Consider the following 12,290-nt stretch of genomic DNA (forward strand, 5'->3'; position numbering starts at 1 on the left):
GGAAGACCATTCCTTTCTACTGCAAATGCTTTGATCAATTGTTGGAATGGCCTAAAGAAGATATCGTTTGGAAATATGACTCTTGAAGTCAATATCTTCCACATCATGAAACAACCCCGAGAAGATGATGAATGTTATCAAACATTCATGATTGATACTTTAATTCCCGAGGAGGTTCAATTGTGAAGAAACTTCGATAATCTTGATGAACTCCTCTTTTTTTCTCAAAATGAAAGTCCCGGTTCTATTGAGTCTACTCTTGCAATATCAGATCACAGAGACTCACGCAATAGAAGGCTCAGTTTTGGCAACCTTGCTTTGAAGAGCTACCTCGTGAGATGGAAAAGCAGAAAACTTCAGCCGAAGAGGTTCCAATTGTTCAATTGACCCAACTTTCTGAGGGCTTGAAACATGTCTTCTTGGGAGGCAGTGAAACCTTTCATGTTATCATCACGTCTAATCTTCAAAATTCTCAAGAATTGTAGTTACTCGATTGGTAGACTTGATTGAGTTAGGTATGGAGGACTTTGACATGATTCTAGGGATGGATTGGCTGGTCAGATATGGGGCTACCATTGATTGCAGGAAAAAAATGGTAACTTTTGAGCCTGAGGGAGAAGATCCCTTTATTTTCATGGATGCGGTATGTGGACCCCGCATACCCATGATATCGGCGTTGAGAGCTAGGGACCTATTACAGGGAGGATGTATAGGTTTCCTAGCTAGTGTGGTGGGTACTATCAGAGTTTTGCCAACAGGGCCGGGAGAGACCAGATTAGTTCGTGAGTTCTTGGATGTGTTCCCTGAGGATTTACCAGGGTTGCTACCGCACAGGGAGATTCAGTTCATTATTGAGTTAGCATCGGGGACAGAGCCAGTGTCGAGGGCACCATATAGGATGGCAATGGCGGAACTGAAAGAATTGAAGATACAGTAACAGGAGCTTCTGGATTTCGGGTTTATCAGGCCTAGTTACTCACCATGGGGTGCTTTGGTTTTGTTTGTGAAGAAGAAGGAAGGGGCTCTGAGGATGTGTATATACTACAGGGAGTTAAACAAGTTGACCATCAAGAATAAATACCCTTTACCACAGATCGACGAATTGTTTGATCAGCTGCAAGGAAAATATGGTGTTCTCGAAGATTGATCTTCGATCTGGTTATCACCAGCTGAGGATCAAGAATGAGGATATACGGAAGGCGGCCTTCCGAACGAGGTATGGGCATTATGAGTTTCTGGTCATGTCGTTTTGTTTTACCAATGCCCCAACAGCATTCATGGACCTAATGAACAGGGTGTTCAAGGACTTCTTGGACCATTTTGTGATTATCTTAATCGACGACATCATAGCACACTCCAGTTTAGAGGCAAAGCATGAAAAACATCTTCGATAAGTCTTGCAGAGGTTGAGAGAGCATCGGTTGTACGCCAAATTTAAGAAATGTGAGTTTTGCTTACCAGAAGTGACATTACTTGGACATATTGTTGGTGAGGATGGGATTAAGGTGGATCCATCTATGGTGGAGGCAATGAGAGATTGGCCGAGGCTAAGGAATGCCTCAGAGGTTAGGAGCTTCCTTGGGTTAGCAGGATATTACAGGCGGTTTGTGGAAGGGTTCTCAAAGATAGTTGCACCGATGACAGAATTGACCCGGATGAATTTGAAGTTTATCTGGTCAGACAAATGTGAGAACGACTTTCAGGAATCGAAGCGACGGCCTATTACGGCACCAGTGTTGAGTCTTCCTTCAGAGGGAGGAAAGTTTGTGGTATATTGTGACACGTCGAGGTTGGGTTTGGGTTGTGTGTTGATGCAAAATGAGAAAGTTATAGCTTATGCATCATAGCAACTGAAGGAGTATGAGAAGCAGTACCCTACCCATGATCTGGAGTTAGCAGCAGTTGTATTCGCATTGAAAGGTTGGAGACATTACCTGTATGGAGAAAAGTACGAGATATACACCGATCACAAGAGTTTGAAGTACTTCTTCACCCAAAAAGATTTGAACATGAGGCAGAGGCATTGGGCGGAGTTGTTAAAGGACTATGATTGTGATATCCTTTATCACCCAGGGAAAGCCATTGTAGTAGCAGATGCATTGAGTCGGAGAGGACCAGGACAATTGTTTAGTTATACTCAAATATCGAGAGAATTGGCAGAGGAGATGTCCAGAGCGAAGATAGAATTGGTTGTGGGCCGGTTGGCCAATATTACTTGTAGTCGACCCTACTAGAGCATATTAAGAAGGGTCAGCTAGTGGATGCATAGTTGCAGGAAGTTAGAGGGAACGTCTTAGCATGAGTGGCTAAGGACTATTCCATATCTGAGGTTTGTTTTCTACGGTATCAGGGTCAAATTTGTGTTCTGATTGATATGGGGATTAGACATGAGATATTGGATGAATCCCATACTACATTGTACTCACTTCATCTAAGTACCACAAAGATGTATCAGGATCTACGGACACTGTATTGGTGGCCCGGGATGAAGAAGGATGTGGTGGAGTATGTGGCCAAGTGTTTGACCTGTCAGTAAGTGTAGGCTGGGCATCAGCATTCAGCGAGCTTGCTTCAGCCTTTGGGTATTCCCGATTGGAAATGGGAGGATATTACAAAGGATTTCATGGAAGGTTTATCCAGGACGGTGGGGCTACATGACTCGGTGTGGGTGATAGTAGACAGATACACCAAGTCAGCTCACTTTCTGCCAGTGAAGATGACCTATACAGCGGATCAGTATGAAGAGTTGTATGTGAGGGACCTTTCTCGTCTCCATGGGGTTCCCAGGTCTATAGTGTCAAACCAGGATCCTATCTTTACCTCCAAGTTTTGGGGGGGATTGCAGAAGGCTATGGGCACTCATTTGAAGTTCATCACGGCCTTTCATCCTAAGACTGATGGACAGTCTGAGAGGACGATTCAAGTATTGGAGGGCATGCTCAGAGCATGGGTGATAGACTTTGAGGGGTCTTGGAGTAAGTATCTCCTGTTGATTGAATTTTTGTATAACAACAGTTATCAATCAACGATTGGAGTAGCTCCATATGAGATGTTATATAGGAGGAGATGTAGATCGCCATTTCATTGGGATGAGATGGGTGAGAGGAAGTATTTGGGACCGGACCTGGTTCAGAAGACTAATGAAGCTATTGAGAAGATCCGAGATAGAATGCTTGCTTCACATAGTAGACAAAAAAGCTACGATGATCCTTAGCGTAGGGACGTGGAGTTCCAGGTCGGGGGACCACGTGTTTCTGCGAGTTTCACCATAGCGATGGATGGGGAGGTTTAGGAAGAAGGGCAAGCTGAGCCCTAGAATTATTGGACCTTTTGATATCCTTGAAAGGATCAGACAGGTGGCTTACAGGTTAGCTTTGCCACCATCATTGTCGGGAGTTCATGATGTATTCCATGTTTCTATGCTTCAGAAGTATGTCTTAGATACGAGTCGTGTGTTGAAGTACGAGGACCTGGAATTGCAGACAGATTTGTCTTATGAGGAGCGACCGGTTCAGGTCTTAGATAGGAAAGACAAGTTTATACGAAACAAGACGATTCCTCTAGTTAAAGTATTATGGAGGAATAACAAGGTCGAGGAAGTGACCTAGGAGCTTGAGTCAGCGATGCGGGATCAGTATCCCGAGTTATTCAGGTAAATTTTGAGGACGAAATTCTCAGTAGGAGGGGATAGTTGTAACGACCCAAAATGTGCTAATAAGGCTTAAGGGCCTTGATTAGCGTGCTAGGAGGGCATAATTGGTATATGTGCGATTTATATGTTTAGATGCATGATTATGTGGGATGCATGACTATATGATTATATGGATATGTGAAATGCATGTTTATGAGTATTAAATATGCATGTGGGCCTTGTTTAGCTATTCAGGGCATATTTGTAATTTTGGCCTGTTGATGGCATAAATGTGATAAATTGTTGAGACCACATTATTATATGGATATGTTTGCAGCATATGGCTCGAGACAGTCCTAGTGAGCATATTGACGAAATAGTCACAACAGGAATCAATACCCGGCTCGGGAGGGGCCTGGGGGTATTTTTTGGGGAATTTAGAGAATAAATCGGGGATTATTGGACATTGAATAAATAATTGGCAATTAATTGGATGAAGAGATTAATTGGTAAATATTAGGAACATTTGAGGAATTAGCGGGAACCGTGGAGAATGACCACGTTACCCTTAGAACTATTAAAGGATTTAGGATTATAAGGAGGGGCATAATGGTCTTTTGGTAGGCTGTTTAGACTTAGGAATTAAGTGAGAAGGTGGTAGAACCTCATATACTCTCCTCTTTCTCTCCCACATATCTATCTTTTTCTCTCTCTCTCTCACTCACTATTTTTCTCTGAAGTTAAGGAAGGAAAGAAAGTGTTGAAACCCAAGCTTCGAGCTGGGTTCTTTGAAAAAATTGGAGGTGATAAATTAGGGATTTAAGCTAGTTTTAAGTTGGGTCAAGCTGAGGAAAATTTTAGAGAAACTTTGAGGGAAAAAGCCTTGAAGAATTGAAGGAACAACCCAGGGAATTCAGCTTGGATATTGGAGAATTGAGCTATAAATTGAGGTAAGATTCTAGAGCTTCATCTTTAAAGTTTCTGGCTGAGTTTAGATGGAATTAGGTATTGGTTGATGTTTTGAGTAGAAGTTTCAATGGATATTGTTGTGATTATTGTGTCTGAATTTGGAGTGTTGATTCTTGTTTAAATTGTTGGGGATTATGTGATGAAAATATGTGAGTATAGGTCCAAACTCGTAGTTAGGTTGGTGTTGAATTGGGGAAGTTTGTTATGGAAATTCTGGGGAAAATTGGTTGGGAGAAACTTGAGAAGAACCCAAATTTTCTGGGTCCGAGGGGGCGCGCCGCGACCCAGCCTGGGGTGTCGCGGCGCGTGTGGCCATTTTGGCCGGGGCGTGGCCTCTGACTTGGGGGCACGCTGTGACTCACTAGACCAAGTCGCAGTATGCCTCCCCCTTTGGCGTGGGTCTTTGCTCTCTGACTTGGGGCAAGTCATGACTCACTAAGCCAAGTCGCGACCCACCTGGGGATTTTAGCCTTAGAATTATTTCTAGAATTGGTAAGGCTCGGGCGTTCAAACCTAGGCGCTCGGGAGAACTTCTTCTACCCGTTTTAGTAGAAATTTAGATCCCGGAGGCTAGTTTCTATCTCCTAAGTATTTATTTGAATTGGAAGTTGATGGATACCATTGGCCTTGTGACTAGGTTTATCGCCAAGGCTTGGGGCTAAGGATCGTGATCGGAATCATTCTGTTCACTCCGTTCGGACTTAAAGGTAAGAAAACCATACCCTTGTGTGGCTGTGTTGGGATTGAGTTTCCCTATGTTTGAATACAAATGTTGTATGATTATAATATGCCATGTGAGCATGAAATAAGCGACCTAAGAGAGTCGAGGCTAATAATTTGCGCACAGGATGCAACTCGGCCACTTAGAGATGGGGTCAACTAGATAAACACTGGACTCGGCCTAAGCGAGCCAAAGTCAGTGGATTATACAAGGGTGTGGCCTAAGGGCATCGACCCTGTGTAATGTATGACTATTGTGATAAATTGTGGAATATAAATATATGTACTGTTGCTAGTCTGATGCTTATGGTTTATTGAATATCTGGATGAATGACTGGTGAATCCTTGACTATCGCAACTGATTAGATTTGGTGTCTGCCATGGCCTGCTAAATATTTAGTTATCTGTCTTGCGAATTATCTGATTATCATTATGGTTTTCTTGCTGGGCCATGGCTCATGGGTATACGTGGTGCAGGTAAAGGCAAGGGTTAGATGGACCCACCATGAGTTGGAGAGCTCTGGAGGCAGGGTGTACATTGTCAGCTGCTCGTCTGCCACGACCGAGGGATTGTACAGGGACAGAAAACCTAAAACGTGTATTTTTCCATTAGAGTGGCCTTTGCTTGTATTTGACTTTTGGAAGTTTGTAAATTTTTCCTTTAACCCTGTTTTTGGGATCCTATGTATTAAACGTTTATCTAGATAAAAAATTGTCCGTTTATGTCCAAAATCTTATAACCCTAACTTGTTTATGACTTTAGGAGCACGTTTTCAACTAAACAACTTGATTAGCAAGTCTTGCACTACTTTAAACACAGTGTAACAGTCTTGGTTATCCAGGGTGTTACATTTGCTTTCCGACATATGCCATTTGGCTTGTGTAATGCACCAGCTACTTTCCAATGATGCGTGATGAGCATCTTTAGTGACATGATTGAAAAATCAATGAAAGTATTCATTGATGACCTAACCATTTTTGGAAATTCCTTTGACACACTTCTTCTTCATCTCGAAGCTGTTTTAAAACAGTGTATTGAGAAAATACTTGTGCTCAATAAGGAGAAATGTCACTTCATGGTATCTTCTGGCATAGTCTTAGGCCACATTGTTTCTGAAAGAGGAATTGAGGTTGATCAATCCAAAGTCGACCTTATCTCCAACCTGCCTACTCCTAAGACTGTCAAAGACGTTGGGTCATTCCTCGGTCATGTTGGTTTCAATAGGAGGTTCATACAAAAAATTTCAATGATTTCTCGTCCGCTAAGCAACCTCCTAGCCAAAGATGTTACCTTTGAATGGACACCTAAGTGTGAGGAATCATTCTGAATCCTTGTAAATTCTCTCACTTCCACTCCCATCATTCAGTCACCCGATTGAAGTCTTCCCTTTGAGATCATATGTGATGCCAGTAACTTTCCTGTGGGAGCTGTGCTAGGACAACAAAGGGAGGGGAAACCCTTTGTTGTCCATTATACAAGCCAAACTCCCAATAGTGCTCAAATGAACTATTCCACTACTGAAAATATTTGCATGTCGTCGTCTTTTCCCTTGACAAATTCCGATCTTATTTGATTGGATCACCTATTACGTTCTTCACAGATCACGCTGCCCTTAAGTAACTCCTTTCCAAGAAGGATGCTAAGGTGTGATTAATACGATGGATCCTTCTCTTTCAATAATTTGATATAATGATCAAAGACAAGAAAGGTGTTGAAAATGTTGTTGCGGACCACTTGTCCTGACTTGAATTCAGCGATCCCGCTGATGGTGTACTTATTCATGACGATTTCCCCGATGAACAATTGATTTATGTTGCTAAGTTGTCGTGGTATGCTCACGTTGTGAACAACTTAGAAACATGTGAACTCCCATTTGAATGGAGGTCACAAGACAAATGAAAATTTCTGGTCGAGGTGCAAAATTTCTTTTGGGATGACCTATACTTATTCAAGTATTTCCCATACCAAACCATGCGAAGATGCATCCACGAAGATGAGGTATCTAGTGTGCTGAATTTTTGCCACAATGATGCTTGTGGTGGTCACTTTTCTATGAAGAAAATTGCTGCCAAAATCTTACAATGCAGTCTTTATTGGTCCACTTTGTTCAAAGACACCAATGATTTCTTTCGTTCTTGTATAAGGTGCCAAAAATTAGGTTCCTTGTCCCATCGTCACATGATACCCTTGAACCCAATTCATGTTATCGAAATATTTGATTGTTGGGGGATAGACTTTATGAGACCATTTGCACCTTCTTTTGGCTACCTTTACATTCTTCTCGCTGTGAATTATGTTTCCAAATGGGTTGAGGTCGTACCTTGTCGAACCAATTATAACGCTATAGTTGTCAAATTCTTGAAAGAAAATTTGTTATCAAGGTTTGGTACTCCTCACGCTATCATCAGGGATCAAGGCACTCATTTTTGCAACAGATCTTTTGAAGCTCTTATGCACAAGTATGGTGTACTTCATAAAGTTGCAAATGCCTATCATCCACAGACTAATGGTCCAGCTGAGTTAGCCAATAGGGAGATAAAACACATTATGGAAAAGACGGTAAATCTCGACCGCAAAGATTGGTCTACACGTCTTCTAGACGCTCTTTGGGCATACCACACTGCTTTTAAATCCCCTCTTGGGATGTCTCCCTATCAGCTTGTCTTTAGAAACGCCTGTCATTTACCTGTCGAGCTCGAGCATAAATCTTATTGAGCCATAAAAGCCCTAAACTTTGATCTGAATGCTGCAGGTATCAATCGTAAACTCCAATAGTCCAAAATTGAGGAGTTGAGAAACGATGCATATGACAATTCCAGGATTTATAAAGAAAAAATGAAAATTGCTCACGATAAACAAATCCTGCGAAAAAACTTTGAGGCAAATCAAAAAGTGCTTATGTATGATTCTCGCTTACACTTGCACCTCGGTAAACTGCAATCGCGATGGACTGGTCCATTTGTAGTGAAGCAAGTATTTCCCAACGGTTCTGTTGAGGTCGAGGACCCAATCGATGGGAGAATTTTTTGAGTCAATGGCCAAAGACTGAAGCATTACATTGAGAATGTGAGTCATGTTGAAGAGCTCCTTCTTCAGGACCCAATTTATACACTCTGAAGTTCTTAATGGTTTTTTTGTTTTTTTTTTATTTTTCCGTCTTTCTTTTATTTTTGTATGTTTTTTGTTTTTTGTCTATTTTGAGGTATTGTTATCAGGCTATTTATACTCTCACCTCATGGACATGGTCATCATCCAGGTGTTCTCTTTCCCTACCTTTTTTATTGAGTATTCATTTTGACATTGAGGACACTATCTAGTTTTTGGTTGGGGGTGGTGAGCATTCATCAGCATTCATTTGGAGAATCTTATTGTCATGTTGAATTTTTAAGTCAAATTTTCTCAAAATTATCTGAGCATGAGTATAGTATTACTTGTTAGTTTGAGTCAGTTTTTACTATGTTTAGCAATTAAGAAGCGATTTCCAGAGTTCTTTTGTGCACTTTCCAAACATGTGATAAATTGGTCGTTAACACAAATAGTTGAGAGAAATTTCAAGTTTAAATATTTTCATTAGTTGGTGAGTTGTGAGAGTTGAGAAAACAACTTTTTGAACTTTTATTGATCATTTGAGTTGGTAAAGTCACATATTTGGCATTTAAAACATGACATTTACTATAGGGATGTTTTTCATATAAGAATGAGTCTTTGTAAAAAAATTTAAATTTGTGTTCTATTTATTCTATTTTGTTTGTAATTTCCTTTTATTTTTATGTTGCCTCTTGTAAAAAAATGAAAAAAAATAAATACAAAAAAAGGAAAAACATAAAAAAATGAATGATGAAAAAAAATGAAAAAAAAATGAACAAGAGCAGCATTTTCCTTTATCATTTTGTAATTGTTGAAAAAGAACCCTTCTGCTGTTATTTTTTTTGTTTTGTGTAAAAAAAATATATTATTAATAGTTTCTTTTTCTTATTTATCATTTCTAGTTAGTTGTCATTTTACTCTTTGACTTTTCTCATGTAAACCTCAAAGGTTGTTTGTCATTTGAATTCCAATAAGTTGATATGCCTATCTTTTGATCAATACATGTTCAAACTGCTTGTCCTAAAAAGTTTATCTTTTCTCATTTGAGCGCAAACTATTACATTTCCTACTCCAAGAGTGTTATCCTTCCTATTAAAATATTTTCAATGCCCGTGAAGAATTTGGAGTTGAGACCTTTATACTTTTGAGATTTTTCGATACTATTTGTGTTATAACTTGCGATAAAAAGAATATGGTTTGGTGTACACACACACAACTTTAAAATTACAACTGAAGTAGCTTCGATAGTAATCTCTCACTTCTTGTTGATACTTTGAATATGTTTAGATGATTTTGTGTGATTAGTCTTGCTTATTCAACTTGATAATTTCCTTTTTTGCTTGAATGGCTAGGGACTAGCAATAAGCTGGTTGGGGGTTTGATTAGTGCTAAAAAAATGTCATTTTATCAAGCTTAAAGTTCAAATTCAATTAAGTTTTGATTAATATTTTTTTTTAATTTATTGTGATATATTATTTAAATGGAAAATATTCGTTTTAATTTAATTTACAAATATTTTATATGAATTATAATGCATTTGGGCCTAATTAAAAGAAAGAAAGAAAAAAAAAAGAGTAAAAAAATTAATTAAACTTGAAAAGAAAAAAAAAGAGTTGAAAAATGATATTATTGTAAGTTAACTTCTTTTTTTTCAACCAATCTCATGCGTGAGCCCAAGAATTAGGCCCAAAGCAACAGGCCCGCCTGGTCTCTCATCTTGCCAAGTGGCGCACTCCTACAGCACCGCCTGTCTGCGCCCTACCTCTTTCAGCATCCCAGTGACCTGCGAACCCAGCAGCGACCCGAGTCACCCGACCCAGTGACCCGTGCATGCCCTTCTCCTGTCACAGCCAGCTATCCACGTGGCGCTTCTCCATTGGGCACGATTGGGTCAATGCTCCAACTGCCATAGTGCTTCCAGTCCAATCTTTTATGCACTTTGGGCCTTTAACCTCCCATTTTGAGCTTTAAAGCTCATTTTTTTTGTGTTTTAGAAAAAGGGCAAATTGACCATTCACTAAAATAGCTAGGTTAATATTAATAATAAGATTTGATTTTTCAAAATTATATTTTATTACTAATATTTCAGATTTATTGTGTAAACCCCATTTGTTGTTTAGTTTCTTTTTAGTCATTTTCTCCCTCTATAAATAGGGACTCTTTCATTCACATGGATATGTAATTTTGATAGTAAAGAAACTATAACAAAATTTCTACTCACTTTCTTCTCATATTTTCTTCTTACAATTTTGTGAGAATCATGAGCATAATGGCCTAATCTTCCTAGGAAGGTTAGGAATGATTCCATATGCTAGTGATTTTATTTTGCTACTTTGATTTACTATGTTCTTAATATAATGTATTTGAGTTATTTATATTCTTTCATCCTCATCTCTATTTTATTATCTCTATATACTTGTGATAATAGTATATAGGATTATTCATGCTCTTTGTATGTGCTTCTAATTAGTAAAAGTAATATTGATACATAATTTTAGGTCTAATCTTCTATTGCATTATTGCCCTTGGGTATTTTGTCACTTTTAGATTTTTTATAAGAATAACATTGTGCTCTTAAAGTAAAGAGCTTTATAACTCAAATGGACTTTTGTTAGAAAAGTATATGGACTTTAATGTTCAATTTTCCAAGTAAATGTTGGGATGTGAACATTTTACTTGTGTACTTTTGTAAATCAAGTAACAAAGTAACCAAACAAGCATATGGATGATTCTTGAAACCTTTCTATTTCTCAAATTCTTGATTACACCTTACTTTTATTTCACTTGTCTCATTTTATCATTTCATCAAAAAGACAACACCAATATCTCAAATCTCTTTTCATTTCAATTTTTATTTGTTTCATGTTACTAACTTTTTGTGTTATTTTCTACTGATCTTTTTGTTTTAGGTTACCTCTTTGTTGATCGACCGCCTGATTTTACTACAACTACTGCTTAGTGGTTGTCATGATTTGGGCGTTAAACAAGGTTCAACCTTGACCCACTTTTTGAAGTATTCGACTACCACAATAGTGGACTTTTCTCCTCCCTTTCCCGTGGGCAAGGATCCGATCAGGTCAATGCCCCATATTGCGAAAGGACAAGGACTTGTCATCTGTGTGAGCTCATTTGGAAGATAATTGGGGATGTTGACGTAGCGTTTGCACTTGATGCATTTCTAGACATAGTCCATTACATCACCATTCATTGTAGGCTAGAAGTAACCTTGTCTCAAAATTTCTTCGCAAGGCTATGCCCCCAAGCGTGGTCCCCGCAGAAGCTCTCATGCATTTCTCGGGGGATGAGGATATCCTATTGCTTGGACACGCACCAGAGTAGTGCTAAGGAATATACTCGCTTGTACAACTTATTGTCCATGATTACGTACCAAGGTGCTTAGTAAAGGATATTCTGAGCTGCTTTCTTATCTTGCAGTAATTCTCTCGATAAAAGATACTTCACTATTGGTTCCATCCAACCATATTGGGCTGGACCACTTCTTTCTCCTCATGAGTTGATATGCTCGGAGAGGCCAAGTAGTCTATCAGGACCACATTGATCAACTCGACATCTTTAGTGGTAGCAAGCTTGGCCAAGGTATCAACATTGGAATTTTGTTCCGTTGGCACTTGTCAAATGATGAGGTTTTTTAAGCTATCCAACATTTCCTGGATCTTTGCCAAATAAGAGGCCATCTTTGTCCCCAAGGAATAATACTCTCCGATGACCTGGTTCACTACGAGTTGAGAATCGTTGAAAATTTCAAGGTCTTTAGCTTTGAGTTCTAGAGCTACTAGAGTCTGGCAATGAGTGCTTCGTACTCAGCTTCATTGTTTGAGGCGTCAAACCCAAATATCAAGGCACTTTGAATGCTGTTCCCCT

This window comes from Humulus lupulus, chromosome 4, assembly GCF_963169125.1.
Source record: "Humulus lupulus chromosome 4, drHumLupu1.1, whole genome shotgun sequence".
Lineage (NCBI taxonomy): Eukaryota > Viridiplantae > Streptophyta > Magnoliopsida > Rosales > Cannabaceae > Humulus > Humulus lupulus.